Here is a 26,288-nt window from a genome sequence, read left to right as displayed (position 1 = left end):
ACATAGTACTTCATAATTTGCATCTTGATTGAACTGAAGGAATATTATATCAAATATGGATCAATTAGCCTGTACAATACGCTATCATGAGATCATCTACTCAACAATGTTAACACTGAAAAAGAATTTCTGAATGTTTACATTAGGTATATTAAAAGAAGCTTCACAGCAGTAGTCACTAAAAGAAAATAAAACAGTTATTAGAATTCATGCAGTACATTGTAAATAATTCTGTTAAAGCGGTTCATACCCCCTCACACTGAGTATAATGTAACCTTTAGAGATTTATGCTGGATGTCTGCAGTGTGACATGCACTTCAACCTGCAAGAATTGTTTTAGCTGTGGAAAATAAGTAAATTACAACATTACTCGTCCTTATAGTTTTTTCAAAACTTTCTAAATCGTGGAGAAGTTAAACCAATGTCTGAGCTACATGAGTAATGTGTGATTGGCAGCAACACATGATTTTTGTTTATAACCGGTACCTAGAAAAATGAATAGATAAGTCACTATTACAGTCTGCTAATACAGCTTGAAATTCAGTGTCTTCTGTGAGAAGTCAGTCCAAGTTGTCTCTGATGTCTGGGATGTAGTTAACTCTCAGCTCTTGTTCATCTGTTTCTTTTAGTTGTTCTTCACCTTTAATAAAAAAAAATCACAAATTTGTTATTAATAGTTCAGTCAGTTTTAAGTGGGTATCATAGGTAATTTTACAGTTTTTCTTTGAAGCTGAAGGCCTAATGATGATTCTTTGCAGTGTAATTCTCTCTGTTGGAGAAAGGTTCCATGGCTTGGTTCTTTAAACTTTTCCTGGAGCATCCTTCAATCCTGCTTCTCAAATAACATTGGTTAGAACAATCACATTTAGTTTTAACTCATCTTTTTAGGTCTCTAACTTCTGTATTTTCTTTTTACTTGTTTTTATCATTTTGAGCAGCATTTTATCATGTTGTACTGTAGAACAATTCTCTCTTATCATAAGGTAAAACACACTGAATCACTGTAACTTCGATAAAAGCAAGTAACAACTTTCATTAGGGAGAAACAATTGGCTGTTCAAAATCTCAGCATATGGAAATCTTTCAGAGGATGGGATTACTAATTTTGATAAGGATTTTAGTTGCATAATTGGATTAAATATAGATTTGCATCTTTTACTTTTCCATTATCAAGCCACACATGGCCTGGGATTTGAGAGCGGATCCCTGTCTCTCCGAATGTAAAAAATGAAACTGGAGAACAGTCACGTCTTTTTTAAAATTGAAGTAGTCTCACCCAGCTTCTGAAACTATATGGTCAGCTAGGATTTATAAACAGCTAATTCTGAATTTTTTCTGATATTTATATATTTTTCTGGGATATGCATGAAAACTTTAAACATCTTATTTAAACACAATAGGTGTAACAGTTTAACTTACATCAATGTATGTAAGAAGTTAACATTCATAAAGTAGCTTTCAACTTTAGCAATTTACATAAAGTCACAGTAAAACTCAGGTTGCTTTAAACTAGGGCTTTGCTCATAAGAATATACCAGGGGATCCAGGATGCACACCTGGCAAAGCAACAACAGTTCTGGTTTAAAATTGTCGCCTTGATAAAAGGGACATACTTCTGCTGCTTAGTACAGAGACTAGGACAGATGCAGTTTAAACTTGAAATGCTGTCTGTTGTTAGGCAATTTCTTGCATTATATCTTTAGATTTTATCTCTCTTTTCACAAAGGTGGAAACTTTCAGTTAGAAACAATTTATTTATTTTTCCTTTTTTCTCTGGCAAAAACTGCCTCTGTCAAATAAGATATTTTTGAGCTAGGTGTTCCACCAAATAAGTCTACCTTAAAGTTTCTTAGCAATCTCAAAAAACCTATCTTTAAAACACAGAAGCAACGAAAAATGTTTACAGAGCTGTTTGAGCAGGGGGGGGAAGAGGGAAGATAGAGTAGTTGTGGTTAGTAGCTCTGTTGGAAAAAATCACTCCTCCCACATGCCTTGGAATTTTTTTATCACAGGCATCAGTAGTTTACTTTAGACACTCTATTTCTCCGTTACATTTATATATTTTAAAACAATTTTGGTTATTTTAATGAACAACTTCAGAAAACAGTTAGTAAGACTATGTTATGAAATTGTAAAAACAATTTCTCTCTCCAATCAGAAGGTTACAAAGTTGTAATTTTACAAAGTAGGAGAGCTTTTCACTCCTGCTTAGTTGCTAAGCAACAGACTGTCGTTATCAGGAGAATTATACTCTGTTTCTCTCCCTGACAAAGGAAGGTTTTTAACTTTTCTTTTTCTCTCTTCTCCTGGCAAAGAACCTTGTTTCTTCACATACACACACAGTAACAATAATATTGTGAGCTCACAAAAAAACATTTGACAGACACTACAGTTAACACAAGAACCAACAAAAACATGAGAAGGCAGCTTTCTGCCCCCTCCTTTGCTCCCTGTGGCAGGGGTCGTCTTCTTTTAGGTTTCCACAATATTAAACTTAATCTGGTGGAAAAACTGTTTTTTCTGCAGCAGTGGCAATGGAGAGGGGGGTTCCTTTCTTCTTTTCTGTCTCTGGGAGAGAATTGTTAGATTTTTCTGCATTTTCTGGCTTGGAGGTCTTATAGGGAGACAGGGTGATATCTGTAGGATATTTACGACTCGGCTTAGTATCAGTTTCGCTGTTAGTTAAGCCTTTTTTCTGCAAATGGCTTGGACCGCTGCCAGCTATATCTCCATCTGAACTTTTCAAGGATTTTAAGTGTTCTGTTATAATATCAATTGAGCTCCTTTCCTTGGAATTTGGAGCATTCTGTACTGTAGCTGACTTAGTTTCATTTTCTCCTGTCTCCTGTTCTTGTCTGCCACTTCTTTAAAGTATCAAACAGCAAACGCCAGGTAACTGCTAGATCGTTCGCATCTTTCGATCCCTTAGATATTTTATCCCAGAGCTTATCACCAACTTTGTTCCATGCAGATATACTAAGCGCAGTACTAGATGTGGCCTCAAAGCCCCGCTTTCTACACCACAACACGTGCCGCAGAGTAAAATCAGTGACCTTCACATTCTTTCGGTTAAGGAGGGATTTCTACGTAGATAGAACTACACTTTCCTCCTTCGTTATATGCTGTCCCATTGTTAAAATATTGTTCCCGGTGGCACCCCCGTTAGCTTACCTAATGAGGGTCAAAAAGTTCTGATCCATATTGTTCGGTGGTGTTTACTACTCCGCTGACTCGGCGGCGGGTCCCTCGGGACTACTCTCGGCGGGGGGGCTCCTGCCGCGCCGGCTCCTCCGCGGGGGCTGCCTCTTGCTCGCCGCTGCCCGCCTCGCTCGTGCCGGTGCTGGCGCCTGCCGCCTCCTCCTTCGCCCCGGCCGCGCACGGCTCCTCGGCTCGCCCCCGTCGCTAGTTCCTTTTCTAAGTCTATACCCTGAACTCCTCGCTTTTCTAAAAAGCACTGGAGTAATAAAAGCACCGCTTGTCTTTTCCATACCTATAATACGTCAGCGCGCTGTTTGCAGCCCTTTAAAAGACTTCGGCGGTGTTTGTCGGCAGGAACCCTCCTGTGAGGTCGTCCTGGGCCAGAGTCCAACTCTTTCGCCGCCGGGGGCGCGGAGTTTAACTCTTTCGCCGGCCAAAACCCTCGTATGAGGTCCTTCGGCGGCACGGAGTCCAACTCTTTCGCCCAACTCTTTTCACCTCTTGTGCTGCTGCAAGACCGACCGGAATACTACGCTGGACCGTGGCTTCGGGGACCGCAGATTCAACTTAGCCCCTGGGATCACAGATTCAACTTAATCCCTGGGATGGCAGATTTAACTTAATCCCTGTTCGATGCGCCATTTGTCGCGACGCGGGTAGAAAGAGACCCTCGATGCGAGAATCAACAAGCTTCATTCATTATTTAAATAAGTCATCTTTTATACAATTTAGTTTGTTTTGGGCACATGCTTACAACAAGGTGATTGGATAGTTCAGTCTGTACACGTGTCTCATGTCTCCAGTTCATTGGACCTGATGTTCTGTCCACGTGGCCTGACATCATACTTGGCATGTAGAGGCCTTCATAATTAGGGGGTTTCTGAAATCTGCAGGTGTACTTTTATCTCTAGTTTCTCAAGGCTTTCTTACTATAAATATACTATGTTCTCAAACCTTATAACTAGACACACAGCTAACAAGTATAAACATTGCATATTTTCACACAGTCTATAAGCATAAACATTACAGTTTACAGCTTCTAAAGTCATGTCAAGTAAGGCCTACAGAAAGCAGGAAAAATTGTTCAGAGAAATCTCTCTATTCTGACCACAACTATCCGTCATATCTGAGAAGTTGTGGCAGCTGGATGAAGTTCCCACTAATTAGAAAAGAGGGAACATAACCTCCATTTTTTAAAAGGGAAATAAGAAAACCAAGGGAACTATAGGCCAGTCAATCTCACCTCTGTGCCTGACAAGATCACAGAGCAGATCCTCCTCGAAATGATGCTAAGGCACATGGAAAATAAGGAGGTGATTGGTGACAGACATGGCTTCATTAAAGACAAATTGTGCATGACAAATTTGGTGGCCTTTTATGACGGGGTCACAGAGTTGGTGGATGAGGGAAGAGCGACTGACGTCATCTACCTGGACTCGTGCAAACCATTGGGCACTGTCCCGCACAACATCCTTGTCTCTAAACTGGAGAGACATGGATTTGATAGGTGGGCCATTCACAGAATCACAGAATTGACCAGGTTGGAAAAGACCTCCGAGATCATCAAGTCCAACCCTTGATCCACTACTGCCGTGGTTACTAGACCATAGCACTAAGTGCCACATCTAGTCTCATCTTAAAAACCTCCAGGGATGGTGAATTTTTTATTCAGTAGATAAAAAATTGGCTGGATGGTCACACTCACTGGGTTGTGGTCAAAGGCTTGATGTCCAAGTGGATGCCAGGGACGAGTGGCGTTCATCAGGGGTATTGGCACTGGCACTGTTTAACATCTGTCAGTGACATGGACAGTGGGGTTGAGTGCACACTCAGTAAGTTTGTTATCAACACAAAGCCGTGTGGTGCAGTAAACACGCTGGAGGAAAGGGATGCCAGTTAAAGGCCTACGTCTTGTCCGTGGAAAGACTGACCGAGGATTTACAGAATTTAAAAGGGAAAATTAAAGAGGGCCACCAGAAATGTAAAGAGGAAATTAAAGAGGAAATTTTCCATGCCCCACTAGTACAGGCCAGAGTCTCTGCTATTAGGACCAGGTGCTCCCCTAAAAAGAGAGTACACACCAATAGGTAACCTGTGGTTTTACCTGCACGAACATGGAGAAGACATGAGAAAGTGGGATGGAAAACCCACCTCTGCCCTAGCAGCATGGGTACATGACAGGAAGAATGACCACCACAGGAAACTCTTCAAGCATAAATGCCACTCCAGTTTCCCATGGGCAAGTCCTCAGGCAGAATAGAAGGGATGATGTTATGTCCGATCCTCTTGAAGGGACCTCCAGGTCATATTTACAAGAAGTGAGCAACGAATAGCTGTGAGGAATTGGATTTTTTAATTGCCTTAAAACATTGCTACTGTAGCAAGCTGTGCAAAGAAGCCTCCTGCCAGGAGATTGAAGATCAAGGCTGAAGGGGGGAGGTCATAGCCCACAAACTGTTAGCTTTGTGGAGGCCAGGGGCAGTCTCTGGGTGTGTGATGCTTATCTCCTATGAGCCAGGCCATGTCAAAAGGGGCCTGCTGTGCACACACCCACCACTACCCTGGAGGAGACCTCACATTTAGCAGGGGTGCCTCCGAAGCACCCCTCCCAAGCTTAAATGACTGTGCAAAAACCAGCCTCTCCAGCCTCTGACCCATTCCTGCAAAACTAACATGACTGTGCAAAAAAACAGCCTGCAAAACCAGCATGACTGTGCAAAAACGGCACCCCCCACACACATGGGGAGGGTACCAGGAGGGTTTCTGAGGATGTATAAACCCATTGGACTTTATGTTTTGCAGGGTTATTTCCCCTACCACTTCCTGACAGACCAAGACACCAGCGACAACAAACAAGTTTGTCAGAGGCCTCTGGGTGGTGAATATGAACTTCTATTCTTCCTTTCTCTCTTTTCCCTTACACATTTTCTTGAGTAATATCTCTATGCTTTTATATTTCCATATTACTATAGATAATAACAACCAAAATGGCTACATACCTGTTTTCTTTTGCAACCAAATTGTTCTAAAATAAATCATATATATATATATATATATATATCTGTAAACACTGATCATCTAGTATCGATTTACTTTAATTCACCACAAGACATTTATTAGCAAAAAAACCCCAAAAGTTATTTCTGCCTTGCAGGGCAGATCATAACAGCAGCATGACCAGAACTAGAGGGACCCTGCCTCCAGCCAGGTGGAGGAAAGGGATAATCAGATCTATTGGACTGTGTGGATCCAATGGCCTGGCACATCAGACTCACAAGAGCATAAGGCTTTAGCTGACACAGGTGCACAATGTACCCTGATGCCATCAAGATATGTAGGGACAGAATCCATCTCTATTTCTGGGGTGAAAGGAGGATGCCAACAGCTAACTGTACTGGAAACTGAAGTGAGCCTGACTGGGAACAAACGGCAAAAACACCCCATTGTGGTTGGCCCAGAGACCCCGTGTATCCTTGGCATAGATTACCCCAGGAGAGGGTATTTCAAGGACCCAAAAGGGCATCGTTGGTCTTTTGGGACAGCTGCTGTGGAAACAGAGGAAATTAGACAGCTGAATACCTTGACTGGCCTCTCAGAGGACCCTTCTGCTGCGGGACTGCTGAGGGTTGAAAAACAACCAGATACCAATCACTACCACAACAGTGCACTGTCGACAGTACTGCACCGAGACTCCATGACTCCCATCCATGAGATGATTCATAAACTGGAGAGCCAAGGAGTGGTCAGCAAGACTCACTCATCCTTTAATAGTCCTATATGGCCAGTGCCTAAGTCCAATGGAGAGTGGAGACTGACAGTAGACTATCCTGGCCTGAATGAAGTCATATCACCACTGAGTGCTGCTGTGCTGGACATGCTGGAACTTCAGTATCAACTGGAGTCCAAGGCAGCAAAGTGGTGCCACCATTGACATTGCTAATGCATTTTTCTCCATTGCTTTAGCAGCAGAGTGCAGACCACAGCTTGCCTTTACCTGGAGAGGTGTCCAGTACACCTAGAACCGACTGCCCCAGGGGTGTAAACACAGCCCCACGATTTGCCATGGAATGATCCAGACTGCACTGGAAAAGGGTGAGGCTCCAGAACACTTGCGATACATTAATGACATCATTGTATGGGGCAACACAGCAGAGGAAGTTTTTGAGAAAATGGAGAAGATAATCCAGATCTTCCTGAAAACTGGTTTTGCCATAAAAGCAAAGTAAGGTCGAGGGACCTGCCAGGGAAATTCAGGTTTTAGGAGTAAAATGGCAAGATGGACTTAGTTAGATTCCAATCAACGTGGTCAACAAAATAGCAGCTATGTCCCCATCAACCAGAAAGAAGGAAACAGGCTTTCCTAGGCACTGTGGATTTTGGAGGATGCATATTCCTGAATACAGTCAGATTGTAAGCCCTCTCTATCTTGTAACATGGAAGAAAATTGATCTCAAGTGAGGTCCTGAACAACAACAAGTTTTTGAAAAAATTAAACAGGACATTGTTCATGCAGTAGCCCTTGGGCAAGTCTGGACAGGACAGGATGTAAAAAACATGCTGTACATGGCAGCAGGGGAGAATGGTCCTTCCTGGAGCCTCTGGCAAAAAGTACCTGGGGAGACTCAAGGATAACCCCTGGGGTTCTGGAGTATCATAGAATCATAGAATCATAGAATCATAGAATAGGTTGGGTTGGAAAAGACCTCCAAGATCATCAAGTCCAACCCCTGATCCAACTCCAATTACTATATCATGGCACTAAGGGCCATGTCCAATCTCTTTTTAAAAACCTCCAGGGATGGTGAATCCACCACCTCTCTGGGTAGGCCATTCCAATGCCTGATAACCCTCTCTGTAAAGAATTTCTTCCTAACATCTAACCTAAACCTCCCCTGGCAGAGCTTGAGCCCATGTCCCCTTGTCCTATTGTTGGTTGCCCGGGAGAAGAGACCAACCCCCTCCTGGCTATAACCTCCCTTCAGGTAGTTGAAGAGAGTGATGAGGTCGCCTCTAAGCCTTCTCTTCTCCAGACTAAACAACCCCAGCTCCCTCAGCCTCTCCTCATAGGACTTGTGCTCAAGTCCCTTCACCAGCCTCGTTGCTCTTCTCTGGACCTGCTCCAGCACCTCAATGTCCTTCCTGAACTGAGGGGCCCAGAGCTGAACACAATACTCAAGGTGTGGCCTCACCAATGCAGAGTACAGGGGAAGGATCACTTCCCTGCTCCTGTTGGCCACACTGTTCCTGATGCAGGCCAGGATGCCATTGGCCTTCTTGGCCACCTGGGCACACTGCTGGCTCATGTTCAGCCTCCTGTCGATCAGCACCCCCAAGTCCCTTTCTGCCTGGCTGCTCTCCAGCCACTCTGTCCCCAGCCTGTAGCACTGCAGGGGGTTGTTGTGGCCAAAGTGCAGGACCCGGCACTTGGCCTTGTTGAACTTCATTCCATTGGAGTTAGCCCATCTCTCCAGTCTATCCAGATCCCTCTGCAGAGCCCTCCTGCCTTCCGGCAGGTCGACACAGTGCTGGGCTGGATGTTCAAAGGGAAAGTCCTTTCCACATATCATGCCACCCATACCATGTGGAGTAAGTGGATCACTCTAATCCCGCAGTGAGCTTGAATAGGAAACCCCAATCATCCAGGGATCTTGGAAGTCATCATGAATTGGCCTAAATGAAAAAATTTTGGACTATCATCAGAAGAGGAAGAGGAGCAGGTGAAACGTGCTGAGGAGCCCCCACCATTATAATCAGCTACCAGAAAATGAAAAACAACATGCTCTCTTTACTGATGGTTCCTGCTGTATTGTAGGGATACATCAAAAAGGGAAAGCTGTTGCATGGAGTCTTATGCGACCAGTCTCAGAAGCTATTGAGGGACAAGGTGGACCAAGTCAGGTTGCAGAGCTGAAAGCCATCCAGCTGGCTTTAGATATTGCAGAACGAGAGAAATGGCCAACACTCTACCTCTACACTGACTTGTGGATAGTAGCAAATGCTATGTCGAGGCAGCTAGACTGAAGGAAAAAGACCAATTGTTAACACAGAGGGAAACCCATCTACGATGCTGAATTCTGGCAAGACATCACTGCCCGGGTAGAGAAGTTGGCTGTGAAAGTGTGTCATGTAGATGCACATGTACCCAAGAGTCGGGCTAATGAAGAACATTGCAACAATGGACAAGTGAATCAAGCTGCAAAGATTAAAGTGCCAGAGAGCACAGTATTGAGTGGGTATATCATATACCCTATCATGCACCAGCCTCTGGGAAAGTGGAATGGTACAATGGACTGTTAAAACCCACATTGAAAGCAATGGGTGGTGGGACCTTCAAACATTGGGTTCTACATTTAGCAAAGGCCACTTGGTTAGTTAACATTAGAGGCTCTACCAATCGAGCTGGCCCTGCCCAGTCAAAACCTTCATGTACTGTAGGAGATAAAGTCCCCGTGGTGCATATGAGAAATGTGTTAGGGAAGACAGTTTGGATTAGTCCTGCCTCAGGCAAAGACAAACCCATCCATGGGATTGTTTTTGCTCAAGGGCCTGGGTGCACTTGGTGGGTGTCTCAGTTTGACGAGACAGAAATGTTTGCTAAGGAGGGTGGGATATGAGAAAACCCAAGCTCCTCCTTCTGAGTAATTATAACTTCAAAATTAAGAGGCTCCAGTCAGAAAGGTGTGGAAACAAAAATAACAGCTCTTTACTAAAGAATATATACATATATGGGGGGACCCCTGGTGGCCTAGTGGTTAGCATGCGGGACTCTCACCGCTGCGACCCAGGTTCGAATCCCAGTCCCTCCGGGCAGATGGAGCCCGTTAGCCCTGTGAGGCCATCCATCTATGAGAAGGTCACTCTAAACAAACCTACGTCCTGAGGACCTCACTGCCATTGTCCAAGCTTGCTTGGCCCTGGCAGATGAACCTTAGGATTAAAGGGTGGGCTCAGTTCAGCGCAGGCTGTGTCTCACCTAAAAAATCCATTGCGCAGGCTGGAAAGGTAAAAGACCTTTCCCCAAATCTTCGTTCGTGAAGACTGGCCATTATATACATATATGTATAGGTAGCACAACAAAAACAAGCAATAATCCCATAACCAAACTTCCACTGAAAACAAGTACTTTTTGACTTTAGCGCAGTTATAACTACTACCAGCAGAGGGCTGCAGTGCCTCACTCACGGTCACCAGGTGGCGCTGTTGGGCCTCTGGAGAAGCAAAAGTTGCAGTTGCTCAATGATGGTCGGCAGGTGGCGCTGATGGGCTCTGGTGGCCGCCGTGTATGTGGGACCAGGAGCGCGGGAGCAGCTGGGTCAGTCCAAAGCACCTCCCAGAGGAGGCGCGGGCCGCCTCCGGCACGGGAAGAGAAAAGGGGGGAAGGGTGGTTTCCTCCAGTGGACTCACGCTGTCAAAGGCGGGCTCTGGCCAGGACCCTCTTTTTTTGCTGATGGGAGTAAGCTGCTGCCAACACGGGAAAAGAGGAGGGGGAAGAAAAAGTGCAGGCAGGGACTCTCCTCCAAATCTCCTGAGCTAGACGAGCGATCCCAAAAGCCCTGCCGAACCCCTCCAGTTCCACCACGCGTGCCTCCCAAAAGCCAAAAAAGGTAAAAAAAAAAAAACCCAAACCAAGCACCTCCCAGCCAAAAACTGCCAGCCCGTTTTTCCCTCTATAGCTGTTGCTTCGGCTAAAGTTACACAGTAAAAATCTACCTTCCCCCCTTGCCTCGGGTAGAGGAAAACAAAAGAGTCCTTATTGCAGAGAAAAGCCATTAGCGTTTCAATAGGACAATCATTAAGGTCTAAGCCAGGCGAACAATAAAGCCTGAAACTTACCCCACCCCGGCTGTTAGTATTGAAAAATTCACCAGACGCTAAAAAAGTAAAAAAAAAAACTGTAACAGTGGTTAATGCAGAAAGATGGGGAAACACGATGTGTGCCTCAATGGTACTTCGATTTTTTGGTAAGAACTGTCTGTAATGTTGAATTGTATAATATTGGTTGCTGAATGATACTGCCACTGTATGTCATAACTACCATGGACAATGAGTAAGGACTGCTCCAATTACACCAGTCATGGACTAAATGAACTCAACAGACAACTTGGGGGGGAATGGCGAGTGACTACTGAAATTATACCTGTGCTTGTGTATACTTGTGTATACTTGTGTATATTCAGTCCATCACACAACAATCGGTGAAGTACGAATTGGATACTGCCCCCACTTTAGGAGAAACCCTCAAGGTCATACAGCAGGTGAAAATCGGCAAGGCAGCTGGGGTTGATGGAATTCCACCTGAAGTCTGGAAACATGGGGGCCTTGCACTCCATGCTAAATTTCATGAGTTTGTGGTGCGCTGTTGGGAACTAGGCAAACTACCATCAGACCTTCGAGATGCAGTCATCATCACCCTGTATAAGAAGAAAGGAATTAAATCAGACTGTTCAAATTACCGTGGTATCACTCTGCTCTCCATTGCTGGCAAAATCCTGGCAAGAATACTCCTGAACAGACTAATACCCGCTATAGCAGAAGGAATTCTACCTGAAAGCCAATGTGGTTTCAGAGCCAACAGGAGTACCACAGACATGGTGTTTGTTCTCAGACAACTGCAAGAGAAGTGTAGGGGACAGAACAAAGGTCTCTATGTAACCTTTGTTGACCTTACCAAGGCTTTCGATACTGTGAGCAGAAAAGGTCTATGGCAGATTTTGGAACGTTTAGGTTGTCCCCCCAAGTTCCTTAAAATGATCATCTCACTTCATGAGGATCAGCACGGCCAAGTCAGATATGGCAATGCACTTTCTGAGCCCTTTCTAATAACTAATGACATGAAACAAGGTTGTGTTCTCGCACCAACCCTATTCACAGTCTTTTTCAGCGTGATGCTCCAAAGGGCCACAGCAGAGCTCGATGATCAGGATGGTATCTACATTCAATACCGTATTGATGGAAACCTATTCAACCTAAGGTGACTGAAGGCCCATATTAAGACCTTAAATCATCTTGTCCGGGAGCTGCTTTATGCTGATGACACTGCCCTTGTGGCCCACACAGAAGCAGCTCTGCAGTGTTTAACATCCTGCTTTGCAGAGGCTGCTGAGCTCTTTGGGCTGGAAGTCAGCTTGAAGAAGACAGAGGTTCTCTATCAACCCGCACCTCAGGAAGTCTTCCATCATCCTGATGCCTTAAGCCCCTAATGGTTTTTTATTTTTCTAATATTTGTAAGCCTTATAAGTTTTATAAGTAGTAGAGGTAGATTTTAAAAGCAGCAACCCTTGTCCCTCTATCCTGTAGCACCCCTTAGTTTACACATTCCTTAACCCTCTTACCCCATTCCATGTTCCCTATATCAACCCTACCCCCGAATCCAGTAGAAATGTTTAGTCTCTTGTCAAGGCAAGGCCTGTTCTGTTTGGAGAACACTTGTATCTTGGCCTAAACCGCAGAACAGAGTCAAGAACTAGGTGACTCTGTACCCTCTGTGCCCCTAAGAAGATGAGGATTGATGAAGAGAGGGTCTCAAAAGCCCCCAGACCCAATTCCCAGGGGGTGGGCCAGGGGGTGGATCAGGGCAAAAGTAACAGGGTGGACACACTTGGGATTGGACAGATGGTATTATAAAATGTAACATCTCAAGCACAGACGGCGCGCGTCATGTAACATCTCTTGCCTTGACACAATTAAACCCTTTCCTTATCTCACCCTGAATTAACTGCTTCGGAGTTTTTTTCTTAGCACCAGCTGAGCAGGCATCAGCTGTTGGCCTGAACGGGGAAACCTGGACTGGAACTTCTTCAGACTGGAAACTTTCATCATGCAGGAATTCCTCATCAAGCCGGCTTTTATCTGAGATAATTCCCGCCCCGGTCTGAGAAGCCCAGCTCCACAGAACCCACGGAAGCAAGCACGGAGCATAGAGGTGAGATAAGAAAAGGCAAAATAAGGGAAAAAGGTACCTGGTTTAGTTAGCAGCTGCGGGAAAGTTTTGTATTCCCGGGAGGTAGGGAACACGGAGGACTGGAAAGTTAACTTAAGACTTGGGCCCAGATAGTCGCGGGAGTCGCTTTCCAGTCGGCAAACGGGTGGTTCACCAACCCAGGTCAGAGCGGGTTTCAGCCTAGGGCTGTTTTGTTTTTGGAAGGGACGCCTTCCAGTGTGGTCTGATGCTCTGAGGAGCCGGTGGGGCTCTGGAGCCAAGTTGGCTGGCAATAATTAAGTAGCTGAGAGGTTACAGTAAAAACTTGGTAACCCTAAGGTAGTGAGGGCAGGGGAGGCGAGGTGCAGGCCTCGCCCCCGGTCTCCCCCCCGTGCGGGCGGCTGTCTGTGGGTCCCGACGCGGCGGTTGGGGAGAGAGGGCACGTGGAAAAAAGGCAGGAGTAGCAGCCCCTGGGCAGGCACAGGCCATTGGAGGACTCCCTGGTGTGGGTCTGGCTGCACCGGGAGGGATTAGGCAAATTAAGGCCTCCAGAAGAGTTAGCTCGAGGCCAGTGGGAGTGAGTCCCGCTGGTGTGACTGTAAGAACAGAGGCTGTTAGTTTGGCTGGAGTAAGCACAGAGGTACAGATAAGATCTGTAAGATTGGCTTTTGTTGAAGCTGCTTTTAGCGTGGCAGAGCAGAGCGAGAGCTATGCAGACGCTGCGGGGCTAGCTAGCTCAAAGGTAATATCTAGTTTGGTCGAAACAGGAGTAACAGCAGGAGAAACTCCTGGCCCCAGGGGGGCAATGGAAGCGGGGTCTCCCCCGCCTGTTCCAGCGAGCGTGGAAGGAGCAGCCTGTAACTTTGCAGCTGCTGCCGGCAGCTTTGCTGGAGCAGACGAGGTTACTGTGGTAACAGCAGAGGTGAGCGCGGGAGTAGCAGATAGCTGTATCAGTGACGTGATAAGAACTGTGAAGGCTGAAAAGTCAACTTTTACTAAGGTTGCTTCTGGCGTGGAAACAAGAGAGATTTTAGAGATCGCAGCGAAAGCGCCGCCGGAACTGGCCAGTGTAGGGACGGTGGCAGGAGTTGATTCTGATGGTGGCAGTAGAATAGAGGCGTCGGCCCCAGGGGGGGCGACAGCCCCAGGTGTAGATGTGCTTGTGAAACCGAGTAGCCCAGCACCGCAGACGGGTGCTGAAGCAGTTGATTTCATCGGTAGCGATAACAGTATGAGAACTGTAAAAATGGAGCTGCATGCCCTGAGTGCAGGAAAGACTCCAGGATTGTTTGCTGCAAACACAGCAGACTGTACTGCTGTAGGGGCAAAGACAGAAGAAATAAGTTGGGTTAAAATGTATGAAATCAAACAAAAGGCAAATGAGTCGCCTACAGACTATACTGATATAGATATGGAGGATATGGATGGTAGCCCAGAGAGGGCTCTGGATAAGAGCCCATTCCAGCTGACAGCCGACGATGTCTACGACATCTCGACCATGCTGGGCCGGGACCTGATGCAGCTCAGCCCCAGGCTCGATTTCCCTGCTGCCCGTGCCCAGCTGCAGTTCAGGATCCTGAGAGTCCTGGAAATGCTGGAGGCATTTGTGAGCGAGAGCAGCGTGGCCGAGGAGCAGCTGCGGCAGAAGCGGGAGCACTCCCCCTCGGCCGTTGGCCCTCCCACGGGTGCTGACTCCGCTGACCCTGGCCGTCCAGCAGCAGGGGGAGGGATACCTATGGCGGGCGGGGCTGCCCCTGCGGACACTGCTGCCACAGGAGCGCAGAGAGCTGAGCCGGCAGCAGCCGCGGCGGGCACGGCCGATGAAGCGACTGAGAGCGCCGGGGAGCAGTAGACTGAGAACGGCGCGGCTCCGGCGGCGGTGGCAGCAGCGGGAGCCGGGATTTGTCCCACGGTGCCTGCGGCGGCTACAAACAGCACTGCCGCTGGACCGACGGGGCTCGCCGCCGCTGACCCCCTCGCGCTGGATCTCTTCGCATCTGTAGGCAAGATGCCTGCGGCGAGCGGGGCTGCCGCTTGTGCTGCAGTGAGCAGAGATGAGGTGGCAGCTGTTACAAGCAGAACCACCACTGACCCTGCGGAAAGCGAGGAAGTTGCCTCCGCCCCTGCCAGCGCTACCACCGCTTCTGTTCCAAAAAGGGGGGTGACAGACCCTCCACGGGGACTCACTGCTTTTGCAGCGAGCAGCGAAACGGTTGCTTTGGTTACTGAGGGCGGCTCGGTCGCACCCACTCTCCCCCTAGTACTCGCGTTTTTCCCCCATGGCTTTGGGAAGCCCAGTTTCGGACCCCCGGGGCCGCTGTGGGCGGGTCTGCTGGTTGAGTCGGACAACTTGGACTCTCTATTTCGGTCGGGGAGGGGGCAACGTGGACAAGAATGGTCCTGTCCCGGCCCGGCCCGCCCCTGGGCCTGCCCCGCCTCCCGAGTTGGCACGGCCCTGCCAACTTGGGCTTCTGGCTCGCAGTCGTTGCTACAGCAACAGAACCCAGAAGCGACCAAAAACCGGGAAAGATACTTTTTGCAACAGCGAGAAGGGAAACTCAAAAGGGAAGCTTGCCTAAAACATGCTCTGGCCCCGTCCCTGTGGTGAAATGGGTTCCCAAAGGGAGCCCGACAGGAATGGACACAGTATGGAAAGCTGAGCGACCAACACTGTCCCACGGACTGGTCGGCCACCGCTGTGGCTCCTCCCCTCGCCCATTAGACTGGCTAACACGAAAAGGGGAGGGGAGAAGAAGAGCTAGCTATATTGGCCCCTGTGTGCTCTAGGCCTGTTTCAGGCTCTATCATAGCTAGGTGTCATGGTTTGAGATTGGCCCCCCCTCGAGAAGAGGGGGACTCAGAGGTGATTGGGTGCCAGGGCAGTGTTCCCTGAAGAGCCAATCAACACTCATGTTGTTCGCTTCTGCTCAAAATCATATATACACAGCCCACCGGAAGTTGTTGGCAAGAGTTCTGCTGTTGGTGTCTGCTGCGTGTAGGTGTGGAAGGCCGGGGGGTGGCTTGGCTCCTTCTTCCCCCTCCGGGGGGAAGAGGGGAGCCCTGCGGCCCCCCCAACTCTGCCTAGCCCAGAGCAGAGTTAGAGGCAGCATTTTTGAGTGTGTGCAGTGAGGGAAGGGACTCACAGCACCTGAACCTGACCTGAGGTAAGAGAAGAGAGGCAGTCTTTTGCAGCCAAACCCTCTTCCCCCTCCTTTTCTACAGCTAAGCTGTGGAGGGGGGCTTTTCCTTTCCCTCCGCTGGAAAGTGGAGGAGAGGCTCAGCATTGAAGCTGAGCCAAGTGGACGGGCCGTGGAGGTAGGCCCAGCGCTCGGGAGAAAGAGTCCCAAGCGAAATTGGAGACGGACCCCCGAGAGAGAGAGAGCGAAAGGGGGCCCGGAGGATGTCTCTGCCACGCAGGACAACCGAAAACCTGAGGAGAAATCCACATGCCAGGACGTGGACACTTGATAAGCAGAACCACACTGCAGCAGCCTATGAATCAAGGGATGAGAGAGAGAGAGATCACACAGCAGCAGGAGAGCAAGGACTCAGAGCTATCTTCCTGGACTTCATGAGGAGGAGAGACTACAACAAAACAACTGGAACTTGGTGAGGGGGGAGCGTTCAGGCCCAGAACACTCCCACAGAGGGACTGGTTACTTTCCAGCCTTGAAAAGGCTCTTTCCTGGACTAAACTTAAAGGAGGGGCTTGAAAGGACTGATTGATAGAGATGTAATATATATATAGTTGTCTTTAGCTTGTATAGTATTTATTTGTGTAAATAAATGTATATATTTTCCCCTTCCCCTATAGAAGCCTCTGGCCTGAAAGTTTCTCTTCGGTGTTGGCATAAATTGTGGGAGGGGGTGGAGAAGCCTGAAAATTGGATTTTTAGATTTCTAACGTGGCTCAAACTGCCACACTAGGCTTCGCGAACGAAGATTTGGGAAGGGCTCTACCCACGTTTGTTGCAAGCGCGTTGGTGACTAAAAAGGCCAATGCGAGATAGGCATGTCCGGTTGTAGAGAATTGGTTAGCAGCACAGGGACATATGGATATGGCTAAAACTATGGACGGGCTGTTAGAGTATAGAACACAGCTTGTCTAGGCCCGTGAGAAAATCTGAGATAGCAAGGCCATGGCAAGGTTACAGTATCCTTGTACGTACTAGTTGGCTGGTAAACAGGAGGTTGTGATTAGCAAAACAAAAGCAACTGAGAACCACCTGTGTAAACAAAAGAAAGGAGTAAAGGCGAAATCAACATTTAAGTAAGAACCAATAATGAGCTTAGCTTTTGCAATATGTATGAGCTAATTATAAAGTGTATATTAAGCTGTTGGCAATGTTCAATAAATGAAGTTAGCTGATGCTCATATTGAGTGCTTCTTTCTTCCCTTGTCGCGACATCCGGTTGCAAAAGGCACAGCAGAAAGACTCCTTAGATGGTATATTCTGCAAGGCACGATTCTTTCTGTGTAGTCTTTTCTCCTCGAGAGTGATCCTGCGTGCTTTATCAAAAGCATCAGCAGCGTTATAGATGGTGTTTCTCCAGGCCTCCCCATTGGAGGCCAGAGTAGACCAGTTATGGTGGTCAATATGGCCAAGGCTGAGATGTTGTTTCAGGGAGTCCTTGTATCTTTTCTTTGGGGCTCCTCTCTTGCGGCAGCAAGTGGCAAGTTCACCATAAAGCAGGATCTTAGGGAGGCGGTGGTCCTTCATCCTGGAGACGTGTCCTGCCCAACGCAGCTGTGTTCTCAGTAACATGGCCTCAATATTTGTGACTGCTGCTTGTTCAAGAACAGATGTATTGGTCACATAATCTGACCAGTGGATGTTTAGGATTGTACGATGTAGGATTCATAAAAGAGTTTGGCGAAATAAACACCTGAAGAAAAGTACAAAAATCAGTGTTTACAGAGCCATAGTGCTGTCTACTCTCTTATACAGATCTGAATCAAGGGTCATCTACCGCCACCACCTGCGTCTCCTAGAACGCTTCCATCAATGCTGCCTCCATACAATCCGTACAATTCAGGCTCACAGCCTGTGAATATTCCTGCCCTCTGTGCCCTGACTGAGCTTCGGGGGGCTATGGCAAAATCAAAATGGGGGACCACTGTTTTGCTCTTAATGGGAACAAACAATGTGTCAGAAGTTGACTGTTTACAGATAGTGTGCTGGTTTAAAAGTTAACCAGCAGGGGAAATGAACTCAACTCAAAAGAGAGATTATAAGTCAGAATAACAATTTATTAAAATAATACAATAAGTACAATTATACAGACAGACAATTGGTTTTAACCCGCAAAACCCAAATGTATAACCCAGCACCCTGGGGCATGAACAAAAGTGGTGTTCCTTGGCCCCCCTCCGAGTCCACAGTAAAGGGAGAGGGGAAAAACCTGCTGGTGGGAGAGCTGCTGCGGTCTGGTCAAAAGTGGTGATTGCAGTCCAGTTGAGGGTGGTGGTCTCAGTCTGGTTGAGAGCTGCAGTCTAGTTGAGAGCGGTGGTCTGCAGTCTTCCTCTGGATCCCACGAGTGGTGGAAAGGTTCCAAAACTCCCAGTTTATATATTCTCCAGATCAGGCGGGAGTGCTCAGTCCCTCCCTCAGAGGGGGGAATTCCATAAAAGGGTATCAGAGCAGGGAATTCCATAAAAGGGTATGAGGACAAGAACATCTTCCCACCTCACAGGCCTCTACTGACAACAGTTTTTGGGAAATGGCATGGAAGGCCATAGAATACACAGTTTTGGGTTACACCCATCCAGTGATGAATTGGTCCCAGCCATTCTAACCAGGACAGATAGTCTGTTCCAGCAAGCAGACCTGAAAAGCTGTACCACCAAAACTCAAGCTGAGAGCCATGGGAACAACTTTCTGCAGAAGTAGACAAATGTCTTAACTGCAAATAAAATACACCAGAACCAAAGAGTGAGTAGACAAGAAACCAACATAAAAACCTTCTGACACAATTGGAAATCAATTTGCACTAAAGGTGGTACATATACATATATTGGAATTATTGTATTTGTTTTGGTATTTCTATATTTTTTAAGTTTCTCTTGTTGCTAACTTAATTGTTAAAAAATTGAAAACTTATATTGCTTTTGCTATATGAATTGTTTTAAAGCTTGCAATGTTTATACTTGCACATATCTTGTTCCAGTGGCAATTTGTAAACATCTGTGTCTCTTAGACTACTGCAACTTGTGGAAGAATTCCTCTTGTAAAAAGCAGTTTGATGAAAGGTCCATTGAATTTTCATGTGAATTGTGGAATCATGTTTATCTACTAATGTTTTTAAGATGCTTTCTTATCTAGCGTCATCTAGGAATGTATGTGAACCTAATTTGCATAAAAGAAGTCCTACACTGAGACCAAGGACGGATAAGAAGGTGGCTTCAGTGCTGAGGCAGCAACAGCACTGGTTCTGTGGACTCTCCAATAAGACCCTAAAATCTGGTTTGCACCATTGCCTGCAATCTTTGAGACAACCGGGTAATATCGTTGTTGGAATCATTGGTTTAGGTTGCTTAAATAGTTTTCTGAAATTGCTTTCTAACTTTATTATTTTGTTAGTATTCATATATCCATGAATACACCTATTTTAACAGATGAGGAAGCTTTTATCCATGGAGGCAAGGGGTCCCTGTACGACCACTCCATGAGGTAAAGATGAATGACTCCAGTCTGGGACAGGTTGGAACAGGACAACCTGCCCTTGGTAAGGCCTAGAATTTGTCCAGAGAGTGTAAACTCTCTGTGGTGAGCTACTGGCACTGCCAGGGTGCGGTTTGCTCTTGACTGGCCTATTAAATCAGCTGCCTGCCCACGGGAAGTAGTGAGTGAATTCCTTATTTTGCTTTTTGCTTGTGTGCACGGTTTTTGCTTTACCTCTTAAACTGTCTTTATCTCAACCCACGAGTTTTCTCACTTTCACTCTTCCGATTCTCCCGGGACCCCTGGTGCCCTAGTGGTTAGCATGCGGGACTCTCACCACTGCGACCCAGGTTCGAATCCCAGTCCCCCCGGGCAGATGGAGCCCATTAGCCCTGTGAGGCCATCCATCTATGAGAAGGTCACTCTAAACAAACCTACGTCCTGAGGACCTCACTGCCATTGTCCAAGCTCGCTTGGCCCCGGCAGATGAACCTTAGGATTAAAGGGTGGGCTCAGTTCAGCGCAGGCTGTGTCTCACCTAAAAAATCCATTGTGCAGGCTGGAAAGGTAAAAGACCTTTCCCCAAATCTTCGTTCGCGAAGACTGGCCATTATCTTCCGATTCTCCCACTTGTCCCACTGGGTGGGGGAGCAAGCGAGCAGCTCTGTGGTGCTTAGTTGCTTGCCAGGGTTAAACCACGACACTGGGGAGATGTCTGCTATAGACCACCCTCCTGAGCGGTGCAGGGATATGGGGATTTGGGGGTTGCAGTCAGTTAATAACACTTTGTCTCTGCCACTCCTTCCTCCTCACACTTTTCCCCTGCTCCAGCACGGGGTCCCACCCACAGGCTGCACGGAAATACCTGCTCCACTGTGGTCTCTTCCATGGGCTGCAGTGGAATATCTGCTCCGGCACCTGGAGCATCTCCTCCCCCTCCTTCTCTGCCCTCGGTGTTCACAGGGATGTTTCTCACACTTTTTTTCCTCACTCCTCTCTGCCATGCGGTGTTTTGCCCTTTCTTAAATATGCTTTCATAGAGGCTCCACCAGCTTCACTGATTGGCTCAGTTCTGGCCTGCAGTAGGTTTGTTGTGGAGCCGGCGGGAACCATCTGTGTCTGGCACAGGGCAGCCCCTGGTCTCTTCTCACAGAAGCCACCCCTGCAGTCCTGCTCCTGGCTACCAAAACCTTGCCCTGGTGCACCCAATAGAACTGTGCATTAGCACCAAGAGGGAACATTGGACGACTGCAGTTGGAGCATCCCTTCTGCAGGGACCCATCTGCTGACCAGACATAGGATCATAGAACAATTCAGGTTGGAAGGGACCTCAGAAGGGCCCTAGTCCAACATCCTGCTCAAAGCAGGGTCAGCGCTGCATTCAGGCCAGGTTGCTCAGGGCTTTATCCAGTCAGGTCTTGAAAACATCCAAACCTAGAGATTGCATAACCCCTCTGGGCAACCCGCTCTACTGATTGCTTGACTTCATTGTGAAAAAGCTTTCTCCTTAAATTCAGTCAGAGCCTCTCTTGTTTCAGCTTATGCCCATTGCCTCTCATACTCCCATCATGCACCACTGCGAAGAGCCCAGTTCTGTCTTCTTGTAGGAAAGGATCTATCACAGGAGGTTTGTTGCTTGCTGGAGGCCCAGATACAGGATACTACAGAGAGGCTGCCAAGGTTCGTCCAGTCCTTTGACCTATTACCCCTTACTGCTCATTTGTGTGGATGCTGCTAACACTGCAAAAAAGAGACTGATCTAGAGCAAATCACAAGTGACAGCAGAGGTCTGGGGACAAGGGTGAAGCACATGGGAGCCCAGGTGTTCTTCTCAATACTGCAGGTAAAGGGAAAAGGCTCCAGTAGGAGCAGATGCATCATTATAGGTCAACACCTAGGGCTGCACAGGTAGTGTCCATGGGATCCTAATTGATGAGGACTGCTGAGAAGGAACAAGAACCACCTGACAAAGTGGGGCATCTTTGCCAACTTGGAGAGAAGGACTTTGAACTAGGTCTGACAGGTCACGATGACCAAAGTCTGAAGAGAAATAAAGGAACAGAGGCATGGAGAAAGTACCCAGGGGACAGGTAGGCCCTCACTTTCCCTGTGAAAGCGGCACAAGTGCAAACCCATCTCAAGTGCCTACACATAAAAGTATGCAGCATGGAGGGAGGACACACACGACAAAAGCAAGAGAAGTCAATATTCTGGGCATGGTGGCAGGGCTCTGTTCTCATTGGGATTACAGAGAAGTGGGGAATAGGTCACATAAATGAAGTGCAGCCATGGATGGATGAAGCTCTTCAGAAAGGACAGGCTGGACAATAGGCAGGGAGAGGTTGTGCTCTGCGCAAAGGAGTAGCTCAAACACACGCAGCTTTGCCTTGGAGCGGGGGAGGAGCCAGTCAAGAGAACATGAGTACAAATCAGAGAACAGACCAACACAGGAGATGCCTGGGTGTACTGTTTTTGGCTGCGATATAGTTAAATTTCTTCATAATAGCCTGTATGAGGCTATGTTTTGGATTTGCGATGAAAACAGTGTTGATAACACAGGGATGTTTTGGCTATTGATGAGCAGGGTTTACAGAGCATCAAGGCCTTTTCTGCTTCTCACGCTGCCCCGCCAGCGAGTAGGCTGGGGGTGCACAAGAAGTTGGGAAGGGACACAGCTGGGACAGCTGACCTCAACTGACCAAAGGGATATTCCACACCATATGATGTCACACTCAGCAATAAAAGCTGGGGGAAGAAGGAGGAATGGGGGGACATGTGGAGTTATAGGGTATATCTTCCCAAGTAACTGTTATGCATGATGGAGCCCTGCTTTCTTGGAATTGGCTAAAAAGCTGCCTGCCCACGGGAAGTAGTGAGTGAATTCCTTATTTTGCTTTTTGCTTGTGTGCGCGGTTTTTGCTTTACCTCTTAAACTGTCTTTATCTCAACCCACGAGTTTTCTCACTTTCACTCTTCCGATTCTCCCACTTGTCCCACTGGGTGGGGGAGCAAGCGAGCAGCTCTGTGGTGCTTAGTTGCTGGCCAGGGTTAAACCACGACACTGGGGAGATGTCTGCTATAGACCACCTGATCAAGAGGAAGTAGAGGAAGCCTTCTTTACGCAACTGGAAAAAGCCCACACGGTCACAGGCCCTGGTATTCACGAGGGACTTTGACCACACCAATATCTGATGGAGAGGCAACATGAAGGGACAAAAAACAATCCAGGAAGTTTTTGGAGTGTGTTGAATACAAGCTCTTGATGGAGATAATGAGCCAACTAGGGGAAAATGTTGGACCTGTCACCCACAAACAGAGAACATAAAAGTCAATGGCACCCTTGGCAACAGCCACGATGAGGATGAAGATCCTGAAAGAAGTGAGCAAGACACATAGCAAAATTACAACTCTGGACTTCAGGAGAGCAGATTTTGGCTTGTTAAAGGACCTGCTTAGCAGGATACTAAGACACTGTCCTAAAGGGCAAAGAGCTCAGGAGGGCTGGTTGATTCTCAAAAAGACAACCTCCTCAAAGCACAATAATAATCCACTCAGACATGCAGGAAGTCGAGCAAGCATGGCAGAAGGCCAGCACAGATGAACAGGGGATTCCTGACTGAGCTCAAAGACAAAAAGGAAGTACACAGAAGGTGGGAGCAGGGAGTGGCTACCCAGGAGGAATATGGAGAAGCATGCAAGGGTTTAGTTAGGAAAGCCAAAGCTTGACTGGAGTTGGAACTAGCAAGAAATGTAAATGGCAACAAGCAGGGCTATTTATAACTACAGCATAAGCAAAAGAAAGGCTAAGGAAAACATGCCCGCTGCTCACCGGAGCATGAAATCTAATAGCTAAGGACATCAAAAAGACTAAGGAACTCAGTGCCTTCCTTGCCTCAGTTTTCTACAGGTAAGGTTGGCCCTCGGGTCTCCCAGATTCCTGAACCTAGTGGCAGACTCTGGGGCAAGGAAGTATTACTCACTGTAGAGGAAGACTGAGTTAGGGAGCGCTTCAGCCGACTGGACATACACAAGTCCATGGAACCAGACGAGATGACCCCGAGGGCTCCTGATGACAGGAAAGAGGCAAACGTCACACCTATCTTCAAGAAGGAGAATCCAAGGAGATAAAGACTGGTAACACTCATCTCAGTGAAGCAGAGCTGCTTCCTATGGAGTCAGCCTCCAGCCTGTACTGCTGCATGGGGTTATTCTAGCCCAGGTGCAGGATTTGGCATTTGTTTTTGTTGAACTTCATGAGGTTCCTGTCAGCCTGTTTCTCCAGCTTGTCCAGATCCCTCTGAAAGCCAGCCCTGCCCTCCAGCACACTGACCGCTCCCTCCCCAATTTTGGTGTCATCTGCAGATTTCCCAAGAGTGCACTTTGTCCCCTCATCCAGGTTGTTAATGAAGACATTAAACAGTATTGGTTCTAGTACCGATCCCTGAGAGACCACACTAGTTACTGGGCCCCAGCTGGACTTTGCACCACCGATCACAACTCTTTGAGCCCACGCATGCCATCTGATCCCATGAGCTTGTGTATGTCCAAGTGTGTTAAGTGGTTCTTAACTCTTTCTTCCTCTACTGTGGCTACTGCTTCACTCCCCCAGAGTGTGCACTAGTGTCCACCCAGAGCCTTATACTCCCCAGGGTCTGATGTGCCAGACCATAGAACCCATACGGTCCAGTACACTCAGTTATCCCTTTCCACTGCCTGGCTGAAGGCAGGGACCCTCTATTCCTCATTGAAGTATTTACTATCTGACCCCTGTGGTGTCAGACCAGAAGTCCTTTCACCAAAATCGAGAGGAGAGGTGCTCTCAGTCCTTCTTCTGCATCTGGGGGATTGCTGGTTGCCAGTTGCCTTCTACTGTCTCAACAGCACCTGGAACAAAAGCCTTCTTGGATGATCTCTTCTTAGCAGCTGTCCTCCTCTGCAAGCCACATAGGTGGGCTTCTAGCTTTGAGGTGGGCTCACCATCCCATTTCCTCATGTTGTCCCTCTGGTCACGCAGGATGATCCTGGGGGTCCCTTTCCCTCCGGCCGGGAGAGGATGGCTCCGTGGGGCGCCCCTGACAGCCAAGACACTGGCCCACAGGATGAGGAGGATGAGAGATTCTCTTCGAAATGCTGGAGCTGGTGGGACAGTCTCTCCACAGTTGGTATATTGAAGTCTGGCCAGTCCATCGTTGCCGAGGTGTAGGAGTACAACACCCATGCATTTTGGACAAACCTCCTCCACATGGCCTGTGTACACTAGATGTCATCCAGATCTTTGGAGACCTGGTTGCTCTCCAGGTCACTGGAGACGACTTTCACCACCGTTAATTCTCTCAGATACTGGATGCCTTCCTCCAGTAATGGTCCACGTCCCTCGCTATTTTACAAGCTAATTCTTGAGGGGATATCTCACCTTCACGCTCAACAGGAGCTACCTCCAGAGACCAAGAATTGTTGCCTCTCTTGCAATTTCTTTGTCAATTCAACAGTCCCTAGGTAAGGATACTAGGTTTGAAGGGGGAAAGGGACAAAACCAGCCTCGCTAGAGATAAGCCTGGGGGGCAGCACGCCAATGTTTGAGGAACAGTGTCCTAGCGAGGTCCTTTGGTCTGCCGTCTCAGTGGAGGTACGGGATGGAGATCCATGCAGCAGCAAGGATGTGAGGGTTATCGGTGTGTTAGAAACCACGGATGCACCTGAGAATGGTCATGTAGGAATTAGGGCTTCTCCTCCCAAAAAGGTGTCAGGATCAATAGCCCAACTGAAGTGCATTTACACCAATGCATGCAGCATGGGCAACAAACAGGATGAGCTGGAAGTCTTTGTTGCAGAAGGAAAACTATGACATAGTTGCCATCACAGAAACATGGTGGGATGACTTACGTGACTGGAATGCTGCAATGAATGGCTATAAACTCTTGATAAGCGATAGGCAAGGAAGGAGGAGGCAGTGGGGTATCCCTGTATGTTAGGGACTGTCTCGATTGTCTGGAGCTTAATGATGGTGCCTATCCAGTTGCGTGTTTATAGGTGAGAATCAGGGGGAAGACCAACAGGGCAGATATCCTGGTTGGAGTCTGTTATAGACCACCCAACCAGGATGAAGAGGCGGATGAATTATTCTATAAACAGCTGGGGGTAGTCTCACAACCACTAGCCCTTGTTCTCGTGGGGGACTTCAACTTATTTCCAGATGTCTGCTGGAAATACAACGCAGCAGAGAGAAAGCAGTCTAGGAGGTTCCCGGAGTGTGTGGAAGATAACTTCCTGACACAGCTGGTGAGGGAGCCAGCTAGGGAAGGTGCCCCTCTGGGCCTGTTGTTTGTGAACAGAGAAAGACTGGTGGGTGATGTGATGGTCGGAGGCCGTCTTGGGCATAGCAATCAAGAAATGATAAGAGTTTTCCATTCTTGGAGAAGGAAGGAGGGGTGCCAGCAGAACTGCCACCTTGGACTTCCAGAGGGCACGCTTTGGCCTGTTTAGGAGACTGGTTGAGAGAGTCCTTTGGG

General features: G+C 47.6%; 1 long non-coding RNA gene across 1 annotated transcript; it reads left to right on the top strand.

Annotated features, from left to right (window-relative positions):
• The first annotated feature begins 541 nt into the window (after positions 1-541).
• On the top strand, positions 542-17,472 carry LOC113981079. Its single transcript, XR_003538311.1, has 4 exons — positions 542-552; positions 5,730-5,738; positions 8,191-8,193; positions 17,265-17,472. It is a non-coding gene; the product is annotated as an uncharacterized LOC113981079 (long non-coding RNA).
• Positions 17,473-26,288: the final 8,816 nt, after the last annotated feature.

This window comes from Neopelma chrysocephalum, unplaced genomic scaffold (genome assembly GCF_003984885.1).
Source record: "Neopelma chrysocephalum unplaced genomic scaffold, ASM398488v2 Primary Assembly neopelma1_96026, whole genome shotgun sequence".
NCBI lineage: Eukaryota > Metazoa > Chordata > Aves > Passeriformes > Pipridae > Neopelma > Neopelma chrysocephalum.
This window is presented reverse-complemented; position numbering and strand designations above follow the sequence as displayed.